Genomic DNA, 21,643 nt, shown 5'->3' on the forward strand with positions numbered 1-21,643 from the left:
CAGAAATCATTATGAAAACCGATAATATTAATACTTAAGGAAGACGCACCTATTTTTTTGTGAAAGTGAAATAGGTAACCTTCATCGGCAGTTTTGGTTCTATATTATCTATAACTGTTTTGTATTTAAAGGCTTTGAGTGTTTTTTGTAAGAGCTTTAAAAATATCCACGTAAAATTATTATTTAACATACAAAAAATTAAAATAAGAAATTAATTATCACACCTATTTTTTTGATCAGCTGTGTATAAAAATGGCGGAAAAGGTTTGTTCATGAACTGTTTTAGACTCGTTTATTTGATTTGAAAATTACTTTAACATGATTTTTATTTTTAACAATCATTTATATTAATGTATCTGCTCATTTGTTTATAAATCTAACAAGATAATTAACCTATCCACTTATTGTTTCTTTAGTAGTATAATATAATAAAGAAAAACATTGAAATTATTCAAGGTCGTTGTATTTGTGTTAAGTATCTCATTTGTAAACCTATTTTTAACAATCCTCGATAGTATAGTGGTCAGTATCCCCGCCTGTCACGCGGGAGACCGGGGTTCAATTCCCCGTCGGGGAGTCTTGCGGATATATTTTTGTATTTGTTTGTTAATTTTTTTCTAAACCTGGTATTGTATGTTTTTTCAAAATACATACATTGATGTGATTAAAAGAGATGTTAACAAAGAAATGTATACATTTTTAAATAATCACCGAGGTCCATAGGTATGGGCTTTGTGTAAGGTTGGGTTGAAGAAGGGGGAGAATAGGTACAAATCTGGGATATAGAAGAAAACAATAACAAGTTAAAGCAAATGGAATTTCGAATCCATTGACAACGTAGGACGCCAATCTCAAAAGCAATAAAAGTAGGAACATAGATTTGTTCAGAATTATTTGAGGACCTGTTCGATTCAAATTTCAAATTATTAGGTAGTAATAAAAATTTCACTACGAACTAAAAAAAATTATGTCAGGCAGAATTATATCTACCATAACTGCCCTAGGTACCAACTTATGAATGAAAAATGTATTTGTGAATATTATTTAGTTATCAAACAAAACATACATTATGGAAAACCCCAATCAAACACATATCGGTAGCAGGTAGGTGCTTAAGAATTTTAATAATGCATTATTATTTTCCATTTCAAATTCCAATTAAAATTCAATGAAATTGTTTATAATATGATTCATAAGAAACTACCCCACTGAAGAACATGACTTATTAGACACAAAGCTTTGCGATTGACTGCGTAAGATCGTCACATAGTGAACTTCCAACAAAAAAGGTTTTTTTTTTTAATGACGGGGATTAAAATATTTTGGCGGATAAGTTAAACGACTATTGACAACGCCGCCGCTGATTCTTGACTGACTGAGCTTATCAAATCGTTTGGAAAACGAACCCATTGATCTCTAATGACGACGTCTAGGCCCTTTTTTAGACAAATGGGTCTTATTAAACGAAATTGCCGTAGGGCCTGATGTTAATGCATCGTCTAAAATTACAGTTTGGTTTGGACAGGCTGGCGTGTCGGGTTCATTAGCCCGTACATTTCGAAAACGACGCTGGTGAGGCAGTCGCTGTACATGGCTAGAGCTAAATAACGATGTTATACACAAGGTTATCCTTTTTGCGGTTTCAAAAGTAAACGGTATTTCTTTTTTATTATAAAGTTTGAAGGTTGACATTTGAAAGACTACGTCATTTAAATGGCCACTACTCGAATTGAAGCAAGCAACGATTCTTTTGACACCTATTTGGCGGTATCTGAGCCATAACATGACAAATGTTATGCCAATTGATATCGCCATGACGAGAAATTACGCGGCCAGGAAATGTCTCTTGCAGTAAAGCCATATTCACTTGAGTTGTATCTGTATGGCATGTGACAACGTCTTGTTAAAACCAGTTTTTTTCAATAGCAGTCAAAAAAAAGTCGGTTATCATGTGACCATAATGCTTTGAATTGAGGGTGAAAGATTCTTAAAACCCCAAATGCAATATACGCCATAATATGCCGCAAGACAGTCCTAATTCCTGAAAACTGCGAGAATCGACACATTTGGATGTTCGGCAACACTTTCACTTACAGCAGCAATATTTCTACTTAGCTAGACAGGTGTCGAATTCTAGCACTGTACCTTGAAACTGCAAAATGGATAACCCGTTATTTGAATTATATGCACCTAGAGAACAAAGGGCTTATAATCAGAACGGCTACGGTCACACAGCAAATAAAGTCGTCTATAAAAATACAATAATCGACATTAGCCGCTTAATTTTCCTCGTGATCAAATCAGCAACAGAGTGAAATCACGCCTTTTACTTGGTGGTCTTTTTTACGGATCCAAAAATTAGTTTTCTCATTTCGAAGGGCAACTCCGCTATGAACATAAAATAATAAAATTTAAATGTGATAATGACAGCTGTTTTATTTTCTTGATCTGAAATGGATCATTGTGATAATAAAACGCTGCTATTATTCTTAAATCAAATGAAAATAAAGTCAGTTCGACAGCTGATTGAAACTTATCTATTTAATCACATTATCCTTAGATATTTGCAGTAATCTTTTATAGTTGTACAAAGTAAAGGTGTTTGGAATTCTTGTTAAATTTTCAGCATAATTGTCAAAGTAACTAGGTACGGCCGCCGACTATCTTAAAAGATTACTAACCTAACTTGATTCGAATAATTTAATTTGATTCCAAGAAATAAAATTGTGCATAAAGATTATAAATGATAAGCAAGCAAGTTTCTAGTATAAGTTGGGAAGTTCCCACGAACACATGTAAATTTTAATTGAGTTTTCTCAAAGATTCAAAAAAAATCTTTCTTCCTGTTCTGGGAACAGGGCAACCGAAATAAAAGACCGTTTTATTTTAATTAAAAACACTTTTATTTAAGCGTCAGATCCCTTACCGTTGGTCGGGGGAAATCATCGGCTATACGTTGATAAACTTGTGAAAAAACTAAACTAGAAAGAGATCTGGAGATCCCTTTTATATTATTAATATGCTAACGCAGCAAACCTTTGTTTGACTGCGGATGATGCAATGATTCAATATTGTCAAATACTTTTGATATCCATTTGATACTCTTGCACAAGGCTGAAGGCCAAGAAGTGCTGATATGCAATTTATGTTTATTATCGTTGCATCATCTTTGAAGAATTATTACAATGTGTTTAATTGAATTTGAAGTCAAGATTTTGCGTGGGTTTATCTTTGTTTGAAATTTGTTGGGGCGCACAAGTGTGCTTGGATATAACACCCCCCTCTTTAGATTCTTCTAAGGGTCGGAAATTGACCGTTGGAAGATTTACATTATTTATTATCTTCCTTTTCTTACTTTTTAATTTTAGATAAACATAAATTATTACAATTATTAAAATGAATGAAATGATAAAATATATTTTGAAACTTGACTTTTTATGACTATATTTCAATTCTTGTATTTCTTTTAAATTGTTTATATTTTGATATTTTAATTCTTCAAAAGTTAATTCTTCAATTTTAGTATAATTTATATCCAATATTGTATTAGGAATTAAAAGCTCATGCTTATAATTTTTCCTTTCATATGATTTATTGTTTATTTTAACTTTACAATTTTCAAATCTAATAAGGTAGTTACCTTTAATTTTAATTTTTTGATTGTTACAATTTTGATTAAGTTCTTGTAATTTTACATTAATTAATACAAGATTATTATTTCCTATTTCTAATACTTGTTCATTTATATTTTTTATAAGTTTACAATTCATTGACTTTTTAAGTATATTTTCTATACAATCATCATTTATTTTGGTTAAATTTTGTACATATTTAGTACTGTCATATATTATTTGATCTTTTGTCAGATAAAGGTGTTTTTGTATTTTTAACTGGGAATTACTATCCTTATTTGGAATGGGTTGAACGTATATCTTTTTATACAGTTCATTTGTATATTTGGGTACTTTAATTATAAATATAATATTTGTTTTATATAGGGCTAAACTGAGTTTTAACTCTTCCAAGTTATTTATATTAATGCCGTATTTATCTATTTCTTCTACAGTTAAAATATCTCTGCTGAGTATTCCTAATCTTGAAGTCATTATTATTTCTTTTATTTTTTCTATGTCTTCATGTAAATATTCGAGGTTTTCTCTTAACTTTATCTCGTACTGTATTTTAGCTATATCTTTTACGTAATCGTAGCTTTCTACAAATGTATTGATTCTTTTAATTATGTTATTAGTTTCATTATTTAAAGTTTCAGTAAGTATTTTGATTTGTTTATTAAATTTTTCATTTATTATTATTTGTTTGTTTAAATTTGTTATCTCATTATGATTGTTTGTTTCTATTATTTTTAGATGTTCTTCGATATCATGGCGATCATTGTCGTCCATGGTTCCGTATAAAAATTTCATACCTGTTCCTAAAATATTTATTAATCCTCTTTTTTGTCTATTTGATTTAGGATGGGGTAAGAGTACTTCAAACTCTTTTCGTATTTTTGACATTTTTCTTATAAAGCTGTCATTTTCTTCTTCCTAAATTGATCTTTATGAAGAATGCGATTAGGAATTTTTTTAAATCTATTTCCTTCTTGTAACGTGTATTTTTTATCAGTTTTATTAATAACTTTCACCTTTTTATGTTTAGGTACGATTTTGTTTTTTATTTTCTCTTGTTCTGTTACCTTCGCATAATTTTCGTCTATGCTTACATCTTTTCTATTAATGTTTAATTTATTTAATATTTTTATTTTATTTTCTTCAATTCGTTTATAGATTATTTCGTTGTCAATTTTATTAAAGTGAACGTCGATTGGTTTTTCTTTGGTAGTTAAATGGATTACGTTATTGTAAGATTCAAGTGCTTTTGTAGCGTGCTTTATTGGTATATCTTCTTCATTGGATAGTTGTAATTGCTGTAAGATTCTCATATGTTCATTTAGACTGCTATGAAGTCTTTCTACATCGGAATTTCCGGTGTGTCTATTAGCTGTGCAATAATGTATGATTATGTTGTTATTTTCTAAAAAGTTCTTAAATGTTTCTGATACAAATGCGTTTTCATTGTCGAGAGTAATTTTATTTGGTTTCTTCATGTATGAAAATATTCTAGTGAGAGCGTTTATTACGTCTACATAAGTTTTTGTTTTGATTGGTTCAATTGCTGCAAATTTAGAGAATTTGTCAATACATGATATATATTTTTCTTTTTTATTAACAAACCATATATCGATATGATAGTGTTCGTTAGGACTCTTTGGAGTCTCTGTTTTTTCGTAAGGTAGTTTAATTGGGTTTCTTTCTGCTTTTGCCATACACGTTGAGCAATTGTTTATTATTTTATTAATTAAATTTTTAAGGTTCGGCATATAATATTCTCGTTTTATTTCTAAGAATATTTTTTCGATTCCTGCGTGATTATGATTTTTATGATTTCTTAATATAATTTCTCTTGCTTCTAACTCTTTTATATCTTTTAATATAATCATGCTTCTTTGTAATATTTTATTACTTAATTTATTTTCCTTTTTCCATATATCTTGGAATTTTTTAAATATTTCGTCATCTTTGACATATATGCAATTTAGTATTGTTGTATCTACTTCTTTTATTATGTTTATAAAGTCTTCTTCTTTATATTCTTTTCTACTGAATGTTATTCTTCTTTTTCCAACATGTGGGTACAAAATTTCTTGATGATCATTTTCATTGATTTCAAGAATTATTTGTCGATTAAATAAATTAACCGGTTTTTCACTAATAGGAATAAGATGTGAACTATCTGATTCAGCACTATGCTGTGTTGCTAACTCATCTTGGTTATGTAATATGACTTTATTGTCTTCTATTTTGATTCTGGAAAGTGCATCTGCTACTTTATTCTCTTTGCCTTGGATATATTCAATTTTAAAATCGTATTCTTCTAATTTTATTTTCCATCGTTGGAGTCTGGTATTTGGCTCTTTTAAATTGTGTAACCATACTAAAGGTCTATGATCTGTTTTAATAATGAATTGTCTACCGTATAGGTAATGTCTAAATTGTTTCGTTGCCCAAACTATTGCTAATAATTCCTTTTCAATTGTACTGTAATTGCACTCATGTTTATTAAGTGTTCTTGAGGCAAAACTGAGAGGTCCATGTGTTTGACTTAACACGGCTCCAATAGCAAAATTGCTGGCGTCAGTTGTTAGTGTAAATTCTTTTGAGAAGTCAGGGTGTCTATTTATTAAATCGTTAGTCATTAAAGTTTTCAATTTATGAAAAGATTCTTTGTAATCGTGATCATTTATATTTATTTTGCTGTTTTTCTTTAGGCATAAAGTTAAAGGTTTAATTATTTTTGCATAGTCATCTATAAATTTTCTATAGTATCCTGTTAATCCTAGAAAGCTTTGTATTTCTCTTACTGTTTTTGGGATAGGAAAATTCTTTATAGTTTCAATTTTCTTTGGATTTGGTTTTACACCATTTGGGGTTACTACATGCCCTAAAAATTCTGTCTCTTTTCGTAGAAACTCAGATTTATTTAGTGATACTTTAAGATTTGCATTCTTGAGTGTCAATAAGATTTTATGGAGTGAATCCATATGTTCTTGTAGGCTAGAGGAGAATATTATGATGTCATCTAAATAAACGTAACATATTTTTCCTATGTAATCTTTCAAGACCTCATTCATGAGTCTTTGGAAAGTTGCAGGTGCATTCTTTAAACCGAATGGCATTCTTACGAACTCATAATGTCCCGTTAATGTACTAAATGCTGTTTTTTCCCTATCTTTAGCTTCAACTTCTATTTGATAAAATCCTTTTGTTAGATCTAACGTTGTAAAATATATTGCTTGTCCTAGCTTATCTAATATCGAATCCATGTTTGGAATAGGATATTTATCTTCTTTAGTAACATTGTTTAACTTTCTATAATCTATTACTATTCGCCACTCTTTATTACCAGCGTGGTCTTCTTTTTTAGGAACGACCCAAATTGGGGCGTTATAAGGCGAAGTAGAATGTTGAATTATTTTTGATTCAAGCATCTCTTTTATTTGCCTATCCACTTCTTTTTTGTGGACCTCAGGATATCTGTATATCCTTGTATATATGGGAGAGTTATCTTCCGTTGGGATGTTATGTTTTACATGATTTGTAAAAGTTAAATCATCACCCTTTTTATAAAATGCTCCGTCGCATTCTTTTATTAATTTATATAATATTTGTTTTTCTTCTTTGTTTAAGTGATCTGTTCGCAGATCCTTTTTCACTTCATTATTTAATATGGAGTCTACAGGTTTTATTTCATTAAAATAATTGATTGTCTTTTCATATTCCTTTTCTTCATTTTCGCTGAAGAATAAAGGAATGATTTCGTCATTCAATTTCAATGTTTTATTTTTGTAATTTATTTCTCCATCATTTGGAATCAAAATATTGTTTCCAATTATTCCATTATACTCTTCATTAAAGGTGTGCACTTGGAATTCACAATCATTTTTTACAGATAGTGCAAATCTGTTTTTTGGTATTAATACATCTTTTTTTACTACTATAGGGTTTCCTGCTGTCCGTATTGTCATGGGATTGGTACGCCATTTTGTAAATTCTTTTGGAGAATCTTGTTCCCTCAAAAGGCTATTAGTTGCTCCGGTGTCAATAAGGAGTCTTAAAATTGTATTCCCCTTTTCTAATTTAATATAGGGAAGTGAGATTCCGAGGCAAAATGCCGAAAATTTGCTTGCGTTTGTTCTTTTTGTTTGTCTACGTAGTTAGCTTCATGTGCTCTCCTTACTTGGGATGAACTTGGATCGATATCCATTGGTTCAAATCTTTGAGGATACTGTCTATTTCTGTTATTATTGTTATTATTATAATTATTATTATTTGGTCTATTATAATTATTTTGATTGTTCGGCACATAAGGTTTTGGTTGCCAATTTTTATTATTTTCATTATTCCTAAATGGATTATTAGGATTTTTAAAGTTATTATTATTATTTTTATTCTTATTCTCATATCTATTTTCAAATTTTTTATTAGTATTAGTGTGCTTTTGTTTTTCATTATTAAAGTCATTATTTTGTCGTGTGATAAATCCTGCTTGAGTTATCTCATGAAGTGCTGACTCCATGGTTGTGGGTTTTAATGCATATAGAATTGTTCTCATATGCGTCGGTAATCTTTCTTTAAAGATTTTAAGCGCTGTTTCGTTATTACGAGGGATATCAGAAATATTATTTTCTTGTAAACTCTTTTGGTTTAATAAGGAAAGGGTATGTTGTATGTAGTTATAAAATTTAATCGGATCGCCTCTATATTGAGAAGCTCTGAGATCCTCATATAATTGGAACGAATTTTTAAATCCACCGAAATTTTGCAAAAGCATGTTTTTTATATCAATCCATCTTGTAAGATGGGTATGAATTTCGATAGCCTGTCTGGCCCTTCCTATAAATTTACTCTTAAGAATGTTTATACACATTTTTTGAGAAATGTCATTATAAGTTAATAATGTGGGGATTATATCATCCACATTTGAAATAAAAATAGGGAGGTCTTCGGTTTTACCGTCAAAATTTTGTAATCTTTCTATATATTTAAGGGGATTTAATTCCAAAGATCTTAAATTATTATTACCTCCTACTAATGGTGGTTGTTGCGGCTGCTGTTGCTGCTCTTGCTGTTGTTGTGCTACTGATGGTTCCATGTTGTCTGCTTGTTCTTGAAAGTTTCTTTGCTGGTTGTAGTTTAGCTGCCTTAATTCAGCTCGTTGCGAATCTCTTCTGATTCGGTTCATCAACTTGATCTCGTTGGGGCTTTAGATCATGCCACTTACATCAACGTTGGGTTCAAGTGGATTTTCCACATATAATTTGAACCATAAATTTTAATTTTTTTCTTTTAGTTGCACTATTTGTTGCATTTAACCTTTTTGGTTTTGCTTGTTATCGTTCCTTTTGGTTTATTATTTTTTATTTTGTTTTTAATTTGTTTGCACTTTTGCTTTTGTATAAAAAAAAATTATATTTTTTTTATGTTCTTTTTATTTATCTATTAATTTTTCTTTTTCTCACTCACTCATTTTTTTTATTTTTACTCAATTTTCATTATAGGGTTTTTTCAATTAATTTATTAATTATAATTGTTCATCAGCCTTTAATTTCACTTCTACTCTTCCACTTTTCACTCTTCACTGAAAATTATTTCCTCTCTATGAGGCTTCGCAACATTAACCATATTCACTGGCGTTGGTTACTAAATAATTTTTCCTTTTTAATAATTTTCGATTTTCGTTCGAAAAATTATTATTTTTTTTGTAATTAAATTTAGTTAAATGAAATTCACGATTTTCGTTCGAAAATTAATCACTTTTACTTTATTTAATTTTTTTTTTTTTGCATTTATTTTTTATTGTTAACTAAAACACGTTTTTGCATTTATTAATTTTCACAATAAAAACAAATTTTTTGGGTCGCGAAAAAATTTAATTCCGGTTCGACCACTGGATTACCATGTCTCTTATAATTTTCACTTATAATCTGACTGGAATCCTACCGACTGCGCCAATTTTAATTGAGTTTTCTCAAAGATTCAAAAAAAATCTTTCTTCCTGTTCTGGGAACAGGGCAACCGAAATAAAAGACCGTTTTATTTTAATTAAAAACACTTTTATTTAAGCGTCAGATCCCTTACCGTTGGTCGGGGGAAATCATCGGCTATACGTTGATAAACTTGTGAAAAAACTAAACTAGAAAGAGATCTGGAGATCCCTTTTATATTATTAATATGCTAACGCAGCAAACCTTTGTTTGACTGCGGATGATGCAATGATTCAATATTGTCAAATACTTTTGATATCCATTTGATACTCTTGCACAAGGCTGAAGGCCAAGAAGTGCTGATATGCAATTTATGTTTATTATCGTTGCATCATCTTTGAAGAATTATTACAATGTGTTTAATTGAATTTGAAGTCAAGATTTTGCGTGGGTTTATCTTTGTTTGAAATTTGTTGGGGCGCACAAGTGTGCTTGGATATAACATGTACATATATCCATTCATAAATTTTATTTTAATTCAAAAAATAAACACTATCAAGCGAGTTAAACAAAATTGAGATTATGATGTAGGGATATGAAAGCTTATTACGTCATAATGAGAACTTAATTAATATTCTAAGCATTGTGCTGGGCGTATAAAAACAAACCCTATATAATTTTGTTCGCATATTCGCAGCTGTAAGTTCATGATCAAAACACAAGTTTATTTATTAACTAGAATTGTTTTTAAAAAAGAGCTTTCAAAACTGATTCATTATGGCTTCAACAGAAATAACAGCGATTTTAAAGCTTATAGCAGCTATGTGGATTGTTTCTGTAATGCTATAAGCGATACAACCAATAGCTGACAGTAAAGATGTAGATGATTTTGGGTATCCTTCTCGAATTCCAAATCATATCTGGCATCATATTCATAACGAAAAACTAGAAACTGGAGTCATATTGGATTATTTCGATTTTTCTCAAAATTTTACCGAATGTTGAAAACGATGTTTTTTTTTATAAAATAAATTAACTTGAATCCTATATCTCAATTTTTTAAAAATATATTTGAGTCGAAAATCATTTTGACGAACTTTTGGTGATGCTTTTTTAAAGTTTTTTTTTTTCTTAAAAAACTGTCAAATCAATTATTCCCAAAATTGTATCGGATATTTAAAACAATATTCCTTATAAGTTAAAATTAATTTAAGCCAATATTTCAATCTTTTTAAAAGATATTTGAGTTGAAAAGAAATTTTTACCAACTTTTGTTAATTTTGTATTAATTTTTGTTTAGGTTTTTATTTTTTGTAAAAAAAAACTGCCAATTCCATTGTTTTTCAAAATGTTACTGAATGTTGAAAATTTAATTTCTTAAAGATGAAATTAGTTTAAAGACAATATATCAAATTTTTGAAAACATATTTGAGTCGAAAAGCAATTTTTACCAACTTTTGTTAATTTTATTTTAGGTTTTTATTTTGTGTAAAAAAAAACTGTCAATTCAATTTTTCTCAAATTTTTTCCTAAAGTTTAAAACAATATTTCTAGTAAGATAAATTAATTAATTGGAAGCCATAATCTTAAGTTTTTGAAAAGATATTTGAGTCGAAAGTCAATTTTTACCCACTTTGAGTAAAACTGTCAATTCGATTTTTCTCAAAATTTTGGACAAGATTTAATAGTATAATTTTCGGGGTGACAAATATTTTTTTTAGTTTTTTTTTGAATTATAAAAAAAACTTTTAATTGGATTTTTTTCCAATATTATATTTGTTTGGTCACAGTATATAATAATAAATTTATTTCTCAATTTTTGAGAGCCCTTTCTGCATCTTTCTGCATTATTATCTATATAACAACATTTATTTGAAGTCGATATCTCTACTGGTTCTTGAGCTGTCACCGACAAAAAATACTTCGCGAACGTAGGGACGTACGAATGTATGTACACAATACACACCCACGCACATACATCTCTCTAAACGTCTTTTATTTCGACTCTAGGAAACTTAAACGTCGAGAAAAGTCAAAAATTTTCAATTCGACAAATCAGACCGAAGTTAACAATGTTATCGATTTCAGAGCATGATTTCTTTAGATTTCCTCATGTTTTGAAATTTTAAAACAAAAACATTCTCAAAACTCGCTTAAAACATCTACTGCGTTAAAGTGAGTAACAAAAGTGCAAATATTAACAGTTATTCAGGCAAGGAATTAAACCAATCATTTTTCTTTTAACACTTTAATAAATTTGGCGTTCTGTACGAACACGACTGAGATTGACTGTAGGAATGTATATGAACTATGTATTTATTTAGGTAAATAGGGATGGACAACAGAAGATTCATGTTGCCGACATCTGCAGATACATAGACTTTGGTTTATGCATTAGTCCGTTTAGACAAATCCACTCAATAAAACAGTATCTTTAAAATTAAGACTTGCAAAGTGATCAGTGAACCTGAAAGCATTATTCACATGAGCACGACCAACGACCAACGAATGAACGAATATTCGTCGATTTTGACATTTCTTTCACATGAGAGTTTTTAATTCGTCGCGAATAAAGTTTGACTTTGACCACCGAAACCAAAACAAGAATGATTTTTTAGGTTAAGAACGCGCTATTATTTTATTAGTTGGGAGTGTGGATAATGTGGAACGCGAATAAAGTTTGACAGTTCGTATCAACTTCAATTTTTTTCTTGACGCGCTCATGTGAAACAAAGGAAGGAAGATTAAAAAGTACAAAAATAGTTTGACGGCAATTAATACCTTAATTTTTCGAAGTATTACTTTAAAGTACCTGCTTAAATATTTAATTTCAATCTCACTAAATTGATTTCGGTTTCATAATTTATACCCATATTTAATTAACTTTTTATCAATCAATAGATAAGTTATTTTATTATTGAACAAAATTCGTAAGGTAAGTTGCATGCTTGATAGTTTTACAGCCCAATAAACTTGTTTAAAATGTTTGATAAAGACCAACCGCATTATCTCGATCTTCCTAATGGAAAAGTGATTTTATTAAATAATGAACAGAATACAAACAAACATTCATCAATGAATTTGGCGTTTTCAGTCAAAAGATTACCAAAATCTTTGCGTTATTAATTCTGTTACTTGTTGAGCATAAAAGTTTAATTGCGCAGCTATTTATCGCAAAATATTTTTTTTTTCTTAAACAACTGATTATATTGTGATTGATTTGTGTTCCGTTCCATTGATTCGTGTTTCAATTCTACATAATTTTAATTACATAATTCTGTCAGAAAATATTTTCTGTTGAACTTTCAATCAGGAAATTTTGCTCATTGTCATATGTCAATAATAACTATAAGCATCATGCCAAAAAAACCATTGGTTTCAATGATGAAAACCATAGCGAAACTCTAAGGGGCCGGTTATAGCTATCAGTAAAATCCTTCAATAAAATTTGAAACAGGAAGAACATGATATGTTTTATTGATGAGCGTTTATAGCAATCAGTAAATTTACGACATTAAATGTTGTTTTCTTTCGATCATAATATCGAGCTTCGCGCCTTTTTACTGTTGGTTTCATCAGTAAATTCTTTAAGGATGTGTCGTAACAGTAAAAAATTGGAAAACCAACAGTAAAACGAAATTTATTTGTTTTTTTTTTGGCTTTTGGCAGTCAGCTGTTCAGTAAAATGAAATTTCATCATTAAAATGGATTTATAAATTAAATAAAACTTTAAATGAATTGTTTCATTTTGAAAAACATACTTGAATATAGGATTTATCTTATTACCTCAATCTTTTGCTAGAAATAAATCTGTAACATGTTCAAAAATTAAAAACTAAAATTTTACTGATGGATTTTACTGATAGCTATAACCGGCTAATTGGTAATTCTTTGAGGTCTCTAAAAAATGTTCAGCATGGCAACGAAAAAACAGTAGCCACAAAAAAGCATTCTATTAGGAATAGTAGATAGTGTTACGAATTTCTGAAAATTGTAACCTTTTCAGAATAATTGAGAAGTTGCTGGATGCTAGTGACTGGCTCTAGATATACTGGCTACAAATCTACATTGGTACTTCCAATATTTCCAATGAAGAATGCCCATTCTTAAGACTGGATATGCATAGTGCTAACAGCTACCCTAACCATATATCAGTAAATGCAATAAGAAATGGACTTTGAATTCTGCATAAGTACTATAAATAAATTTTTGAATGTGGTTCAAAAAACTCTCTTTCCTTTATTCCAAGAACATTAATCTAGCGATTTGGTTAATGAATGGGACAAGCAAAATTTCATCTACCTAGCTTTTATCATAAAAAAATACTTTATTTATTTTGATTAAAGTTCCAAGAAGTTCAATTATCGAATGTTTATACTGATAAAAAAATATTGTAAATGCTCAATGCCAATGGGTATGTAGATATTTCTATTTAAAAAAAATACTTCAACACCAACAGCTGGGATAAAAAAGAGAGTGAGATTATTACGAATGAATATGCAAGCTCATTTCGTCATGCCAAGAAATATTATCATTTAGAACATTCTGTTGAACCTATAAAAACAAACCTCATACGGTTTTACTTAAACATTATCTTCAGTGAGTTTAAGAGCAGCAGACAAGTTCATTTACAGCCTATATTTTTTGTGAAAAAAGCTTTCATTTTTATTCAATTTCATAATGGCTTCAAAGCTTTTCACAGCCATGTGGTGTGCTTTATTAATTACTTCATCTGCATCTGCAAATTGTTTGAATTCTATACGAGGAAACGAAATTCGTGATGCTCCTGAGAAGATCTTCAATCCTGTGTCGATACTAGAAATCGATAACTTCAGCAAGGAGGTGCAAGCGATGGAAGAAGATGCAACTATTAGAGGAATTTTATTCTTATTTCAAAGTATTCCGCATCTTTGGAGGCAAAGTCTGGAGAAGGCCAATGCACTGCAGATTTTTATTCAAAACTACTCAAAAAGTTCATCAGTGGACGCATTACCGATAAAAGACAGTGAAGCTCTGGATGATTTTGGGTATCCTTGTCAAATTCCAGATCCTATCTGGCATGAAAACGAAAAACTAGAAACTGGAGTCACATTGGAATATTTCTGGCTTGATGATCACACAATACAATTTTCCGAGGGAAAAAATATTGAATCTCATGGTGAAGACGTTGAGAGGTGCGCCTTTTGTAATTGTCGAGGGCACACCATAGCCAATTGTCACAGAAGAAAAGCCATCAAAATTTAAAAGACCTATAAAAATGTACAATTTTGTTAAAGAAATATCAGAGAATTGATCGTATTAAGTATTTTCCGAACTTAACGTATGATTAAAACATTGTTTAAAATGCCAAAAGAAGATCAACAATTTCCCGAAAAAGATGAATAAATATTTGATACTTAATCAAAGGGGCGCGACCTAATAAATCAACTTCATAAAACTGTTGGATAATAATAATGGACCCTACATTTGTCTAATGTTGGATAAACAAGTGATCAGAGTATTAAAACCGTTTGGGTTTCGGGATTTAACAGATATTTTCTAAAAGAAAGAATAATTGAAGCTGACGAAGCTGGTAAACATTGCGCTGACATAATTTTAGAAGTTTTTGTGAGGCAACTTCATCCAACTGATGGATAAAAATAGACACTGCAGTTGTCTGATGATAGATAGAAAAGTTATCAGTGTATTTTTAAACCAAGAAATTATTAAAAATGTGTTTGTTTTTGTTTAATAAATTTGTATACTATTGAACTATATAACATTGTATAAACATTTCAATTCATAAGACTGTTAAACATGTTTTTTTATTTTTATATACACCAACCAAAAACTAAAAATAGTTTCAATAAATGTACAGTTGTATTTAAACTTAAAATATTTCGCTTTTTATTAAAAACTAGGTGCCTTACCAATAATAAAATTTAGTGACGACTTAAATATTTAAGTGGACTCTAAATAATGAACCATACCAATAATCAATTTAATAGTCAGCTTAACGCTAAACGTCACTCTAAATTTTAGAGTAGAGAAACGCGTGTTTAACTTCGTGATTAAGGTTTAACGTTATGTTTGTGCTGTCATTCTGGCAGTTGGCAGGAAAGGAAATTTTTCGTATGTTTCTTTAATCTGCTGCAAATTTATTTTTGGCTGTGACCGTGAGCTCATAAAAATTAGCAATCAAAATAAACAAATAGATTAATTTCTTTTTATTTAAATATATAAGTAACATTTCAATTTATTTCAGAGTAAATTGTTATTCCAATGGAGTGGAGAGTAAACTCAAGGATGGAAAAACACTCAAAGCTAAATTTGAAGCTTGACAGAGCATTCAGGAAATGTTAAATGCCACTGGCTATTGCCTTAAAAACGCAAGCCAGGAGCAAAATAAGTTTAGTCGGTTTCAGAAGGAAACTGGTGAACACCCCCCAAAGAACATTGAAATATCTGCAATGTTGTCAGTGGACTTCCAATTAGATAATGCGAGATTTAATACCGATTACCGATGCAATTCACTCATATGTCTGTTTGGCAACAAATGTAGTAGATAATGTAATAGAGCAGAGTTTAGCTAAAGACGTGTTTAATTTGGTTATTGGTTAACACACAAATAAACTCGTCTCTAAAGTTTAACGTGGCGTTTATCTAAACGCTTGTTTAGGCAATAATTATTGGTAAGGCCCTAGGAGTTTTAAACTCCTTTTGTTCTTTTAGCTATTGCATTTACAATAACAACCTAAAGTTAGTGAAAGGTTAAATGCCCGGTCTTCGGGGTAGGTTTCCAAGCGTTTGAAGCATCCATTTTCTCCAGGAACTTTTTTAGCTCTGGATTCTTCTGTAATGAACGTTTGTCCTATTGAAAAAGTTAATGCAGATGCAGCATAAGCTAAGGCTACTAAAAAGCTGCGTTTAATAACTGGTGAATTCTATCGATACTTTATTGTTTTAATCCTTAAACCCTACTCAGGGTACTGTAATAAAATTATTGTTAGAGGAAGTTATTTATTTATTTTCATAAAGGTTTTGTGGAAGATTTTATGACACACGAAGCAAATTTAATTTAAAAGATATTTTAGTAAATAAATGGGTGAATTCGACACAAACTTCCAGAAAAATTGGTTTTCCTAATGTTATATCAATTTAAGGCCAGAAAAGCATAGATAACCAAAAATATTTGGTATAATGCGTGAAATAGGTGTTTCTTTACTAATTTAATTCGAAACAACGTCGAAATTGAAAATGTTTGAATTTTTCGTTGAAACATCACAAAATCTGCGTGATGTCATTAGGACCGTTGTATGAAATAAATAAAATGCCGTTGTTATTCTCACTAAATGACGAACTTACCCATTTTGGCCAACTTTTGCAACACAACAAAGCTTTCGATTGCTATTCTGTAGCTTTCATTAACGTCGAAAATCTGCTTTAGTAAATACCATCGTCTGGTCTGCTCGGTTGCATAATTTAACATACCAATGCGACCGAACCCCTACTGGCCTGTTTAAAATCTTAAGTAGCAAGTTTCTATTGTAAATCTAACATAATAAACATTAAACAATAGTCACGAGGTTCTAGGAGTTTTAAGCACGGTTGTCACTTGAAAAAAAAATTTGCATGACCAAAGCTGAAAATAAAAATGACCAATCGTACCAAAAAAGAACCAAAACAATTTTTATCCGCAGCGGTTTTTAACTTCCCATAGGAAACGAAAAAATGGATATATCTCTGAAATAATTGTATGAAACGAAGAATAACGTTTTTTATATCTGGTACAATTTTAAGAAAAATCGAACTTAGGTATATTTTTTTGTATAAAATATAAAAATTTAATCAAAATTACTAAAAGTTGGTAAAAATTTACTTTCGACAAATATCTTTTCACTCAACCGTCAACACTAGAGGCACAATCTTCCAAAGGTCCATCGAATTACTCGGATACGCAGATGATATTGATAAAATTGGAAGATCAAAGCGTGATGTCAGTGGAGCGTTTTTGAGCATTGCGACGGAAGCGAAGAAGATGTGTTTAGTGGTCAATGAGGGCAAGACCAAGTATATGCTGTCATCAAAAAAGGACACTGAACGACGACGTCTTGGACAAAACGTCACCATGGACAGCTATAACTTTGAGGTAGTTAAGGACTTTGTCTGCGGTGCCTAGACCGCTATTTATGCAGACAACGACACCAGCGCTGAAATCAAATGAAGAATAACTCTTGCAAATCGCTGCTTCTTTGGACTTAGAAGGCAATTGAGAAATAAAGTCCTCTCTCGAGCATATAAAATCACCATCTGTAAGACACTCATCATCTCGGTTCTCATTTATGGCGCTGAGGCCTGGACCCTGTCAAAGAAAGATGAGAGCGTCTTAGGATGCTTCGAGAGAGACAGCTAGCTAGGGACCGAGCTGGCTGGAGACGCATGTTGGTTGAGGCCCAGGTCCGCCCTGGACTGTAGTAAGTAAATATCTTTTCAAAAATTAAAAAAAAATATTGGCTTCAAACTAATTTCTTTTAAAAATATTGTTTCCGACATTCCGTAATTTTTTTATAACAATCTAACAGTCAGTTTTTTTCATAAAAAAATTTAATCTACAAAAAATAGTACTTAAATGCTACTAAAATTAGTGTTCGACTTAAAAATTTCTTAACAAAAATAGATTTTGAAATTAAGCTATTTCATCATATTCAAAATATTGTTGGTAATTTTTAAATTTGTTAGATTAATTCAACTGACAACTTTTTTAACAAAACATGAAAGCCTGCAAACCATTTAAGCAAGACACATCGGGAGAGGGTATGGGAAGTTATCAGTGTGGGTCGCATCCCAGCTTCTTTTTTTTAAGATCACAATATGTTAATAATGTCAGGAGATCGAATATTATCGCTTGATAAAATGTATATAAAATTCAATTAAAAAAATGTTTTTGCAGACCAAACGCTATGGTTGTTTTTCTAAACTTGAAGCTCTTTGGCCAGCATTATATTATTATTAATGGCATCATAATTAAGTCTAACTTCCGTTTTAATTTAATTAATTAAAAAAAATGTCCATTTAGCAGCAGCTGAGCTCTGAGGAAGTAAAAGTTACATCAAGTTATAAACGAACTTACCTAAATTTCGAAAACAATATTAATTAAAACCGTTTTTATGAAAACCGACCTTTTCCCAAAATTCTGACATGTCCATTTTATCCGTAAGATTATGATCTTGAAATGTGATGATTTTGAGATGTTGAGCCATCTGTCAATAAATTGTGAAATGAATGCATTCAGCGTGTGCATTCAATCATCGTGCATTTTTGTTATGGGGTACATTCAATTGCATTTTATTTTTTAGGATAGAGTCGAGTCGAGTTCAATTTCTTAAAAAAAGGACCAAATGGAATAAGAAATATGACCAGCGACCAAGTAAGAAAATGATGATCAAATTTGGCACCGTGGCTTTAAGCAGTCGATTCTGATAGATAAAAACGCCCTCTATTTATCTCTAGGTTTCAATTACGTCACGCTGCATACAACGCAATTATTAACTCCCGGCCTATGATTTATATTAACAATAGTTAAAACTAAGCTATTCTTAGAATTTCAAGTTATAGTAAATAAAGTGTGATGTGAATATTTATAAAAAAAGGTAAACCACTCAGAAGTCGTTTTATTCATTTATTACCGAGCGATCATCGACGACATGATATTCAATGCAAATAAATTGCCGAACAACAGTCTAACCTCACGCTGTGAATAAAACGATATACCTCTTCATCGCAGGTTTGTTAATTTCGTACTTTCTTCAAAAGTAAGAGAAGACTGACTACAGAAATGATCCTGTGAAGTATAGTCTTAACTTTTCTTGGCAATTCACTTCTATTAATAAAAATTTATGAAATGAGTAACTGTAAACTATATAAATATGAAACAAACAAAACTACACAAAATTTCAATCAACACAATAAACAAATTCGTTTTATGAAAGAACATGGCATGGATTGTATCGCAAACCTGAAGTCGTATACCTACATATACATAAATGCGTGTACAATAATAGACACTAGTGGTGTCTGGTCTGGTCGGTATTGTGAATAGTAAATATGTAGTTACTTATGAAAATGAATAAATTTAACAATATGTATTTAGGTAGGCACAATATAAAAATTTGTGTAGGTAGCTCATTCAATCAACATGCAAAAATAAATTAAAATCCAATTTTGAATACATACTTGTGGATTATTTTTATTTTTTCTATTGCGGGAATTCTTCTTGAGTTATTTTTAATTGCTCATATCGATAACAAAATCTAATGAATAAGTTGCTAGTAGATTCTGTTTTATATCAGTGGCCACAAACCATAACCGCCTAAGTCGAGATATGACGAAAATAAGTTTTATTCATAACCCTGTTCAAAATATCAAGATCTATACACTCTCAATTTTTTACGTCTGTATCTCTTTTCAAACAGAAGTTATAAGCAAAGAACCTAACAACCTAAGTATCTTTTCAAAAATTTTCATTTGCCAAAACAACTTAACTCAAGAAAAAATAATGTTTTTATAACATTACCCGTGTTTTGTTGGGAAATCTATCCATAGTAAAGTAGGAATAACGAATAACAAAAACAATATCCATAGTGAGAATAACACCGATAAAAGTTAGAGTAGAATCTCACTATGGATAGGTTTTTAACATTTATACGAGCCTCTAACGGATCTTATGTGATTTCGTTCTCAAATGTTGGTACGATTGATATTGCATTTGTATCTCGATGGCTATGCTTGTTGAGTAGTTCTGCATTTGGAATCATGTGTGCTATCCATTGCGGAAAAAACTCAGTTTAGAATTATTATTTTATTATTTATTATTTAGAAGTTTTTTATTATTATTTTAACAGATCTTCTTTCAGTTGTACCAATTTTTAAATACAAAAATCTGGCCACTGCGGATAGTTTCGTTGGGAATTTCTCACTTTACTATATTATATGAAATGCGAACAAAACGCACGCATTGGTTTCATAACTCAACTTATGTTCTTTAAGTATCTTATGTTTGCTTTGCCATACAAACTTATCTTTAGATAGGTTAATATTACTTTCTTATTTTCTTAAAAAAATAATAAGGAATAAAAGCTTAATTAAAGATAAGAAATTTATTGTCTGCCCATAATTTAAAACTGCCGTTATTAAATTTTCCTTAAGTCAACATAGGCTGTTATGCCCCAAATAGAAGAAAAATTAAATTTTCTTTACTTGAGATAGGCTGTTATGGAAAATTACGGTTATGATAGTTGATAGATTTAACTTGACTTAAGCTCTTTTGGCAAACCAGAACACATTTCTTATAAAATGATAAATCGAGTTTGGCCGTTATGGCATATTTGAATTTCAAAAATCGCAAATCTAAGTATACTTGGGCTCTTTTGCCTTAACCAATTTAATATTAATTTCGCAAAAATCCGAGTCATAAGTTGATTTATGTTGCTGTGACTAGTCATATCTGCAGTGAAGATTAAGAAAAAGTTATTTTTAAAGTGAAAAGTTATTGTAAAAGTGCGTGTGAAATGTCTAACAGAGCAGTGAAAATGGTGCAATTCGCGAGGATGCTTTCTGAACGTGCTAAAGCCAAAGGTAAAGTAGTATTCACATGAGCGCGACCAACGAACGACGAATGAATTACAAAATGTGAGTTTATATACTTTTGAAGACATATTTCCACACAAATTCTTAACAAAACGATAACAATATAGTTTCTATTTGATTTATGATACATACTTTTACATTAAATTATAATGTATTAATAAATTTAAGAAAACAAATTTATTCGTCGCGAAAAAAATTATAGTTGATACGAACTGTCAAACTTTATTCGCGTTCCACATCATCCACACTCGCAACGAATAAAATAATCGCGCGTACTTAACCTAAAAAATCATTCTTGTTTTGGTTTCGGTGGTGTATGGTGTTCGGCTGTGGCTTCATTTGCGACGAATTAAAAACTCTCATGTGAAAGAAACGTCAAAATCGACGAATATTCGTTCATTCGTTGGTCGTGCTCATGTGAATAATGTTCCCGAATTTGAATTTTGTATTGTATAAACATTCATTTCCTTATCT

General features: G+C 30.4%; 2 non-coding genes across 2 annotated transcripts; one reads left to right on the forward strand and one right to left on the reverse strand.

Moving 5' to 3' along the window:
* Positions 1-505: 505 nt before the first annotated feature.
* Trnad-guc (transfer RNA aspartic acid (anticodon GUC)) lies at positions 506-577 on the forward strand. The gene has a single exon. It is a non-coding gene; the product is annotated as a tRNA-Asp (tRNA).
* An 18,600-nt stretch (positions 578-19,177) lies between these two features.
* Positions 19,178-19,381, reverse strand: LOC129952985 (small nucleolar RNA U3). The gene has a single exon (XR_008782423.1). It is a non-coding gene; the product is annotated as a small nucleolar RNA U3 (small nucleolar RNA).
* Positions 19,382-21,643: the final 2,262 nt, after the last annotated feature.

The sequence above is a fragment of the Eupeodes corollae genome, chromosome 3 (assembly GCF_945859685.1).
Source record: "Eupeodes corollae chromosome 3, idEupCoro1.1, whole genome shotgun sequence".
Classification (NCBI taxonomy): Eukaryota; Metazoa; Arthropoda; class Insecta; order Diptera; family Syrphidae; genus Eupeodes; species Eupeodes corollae.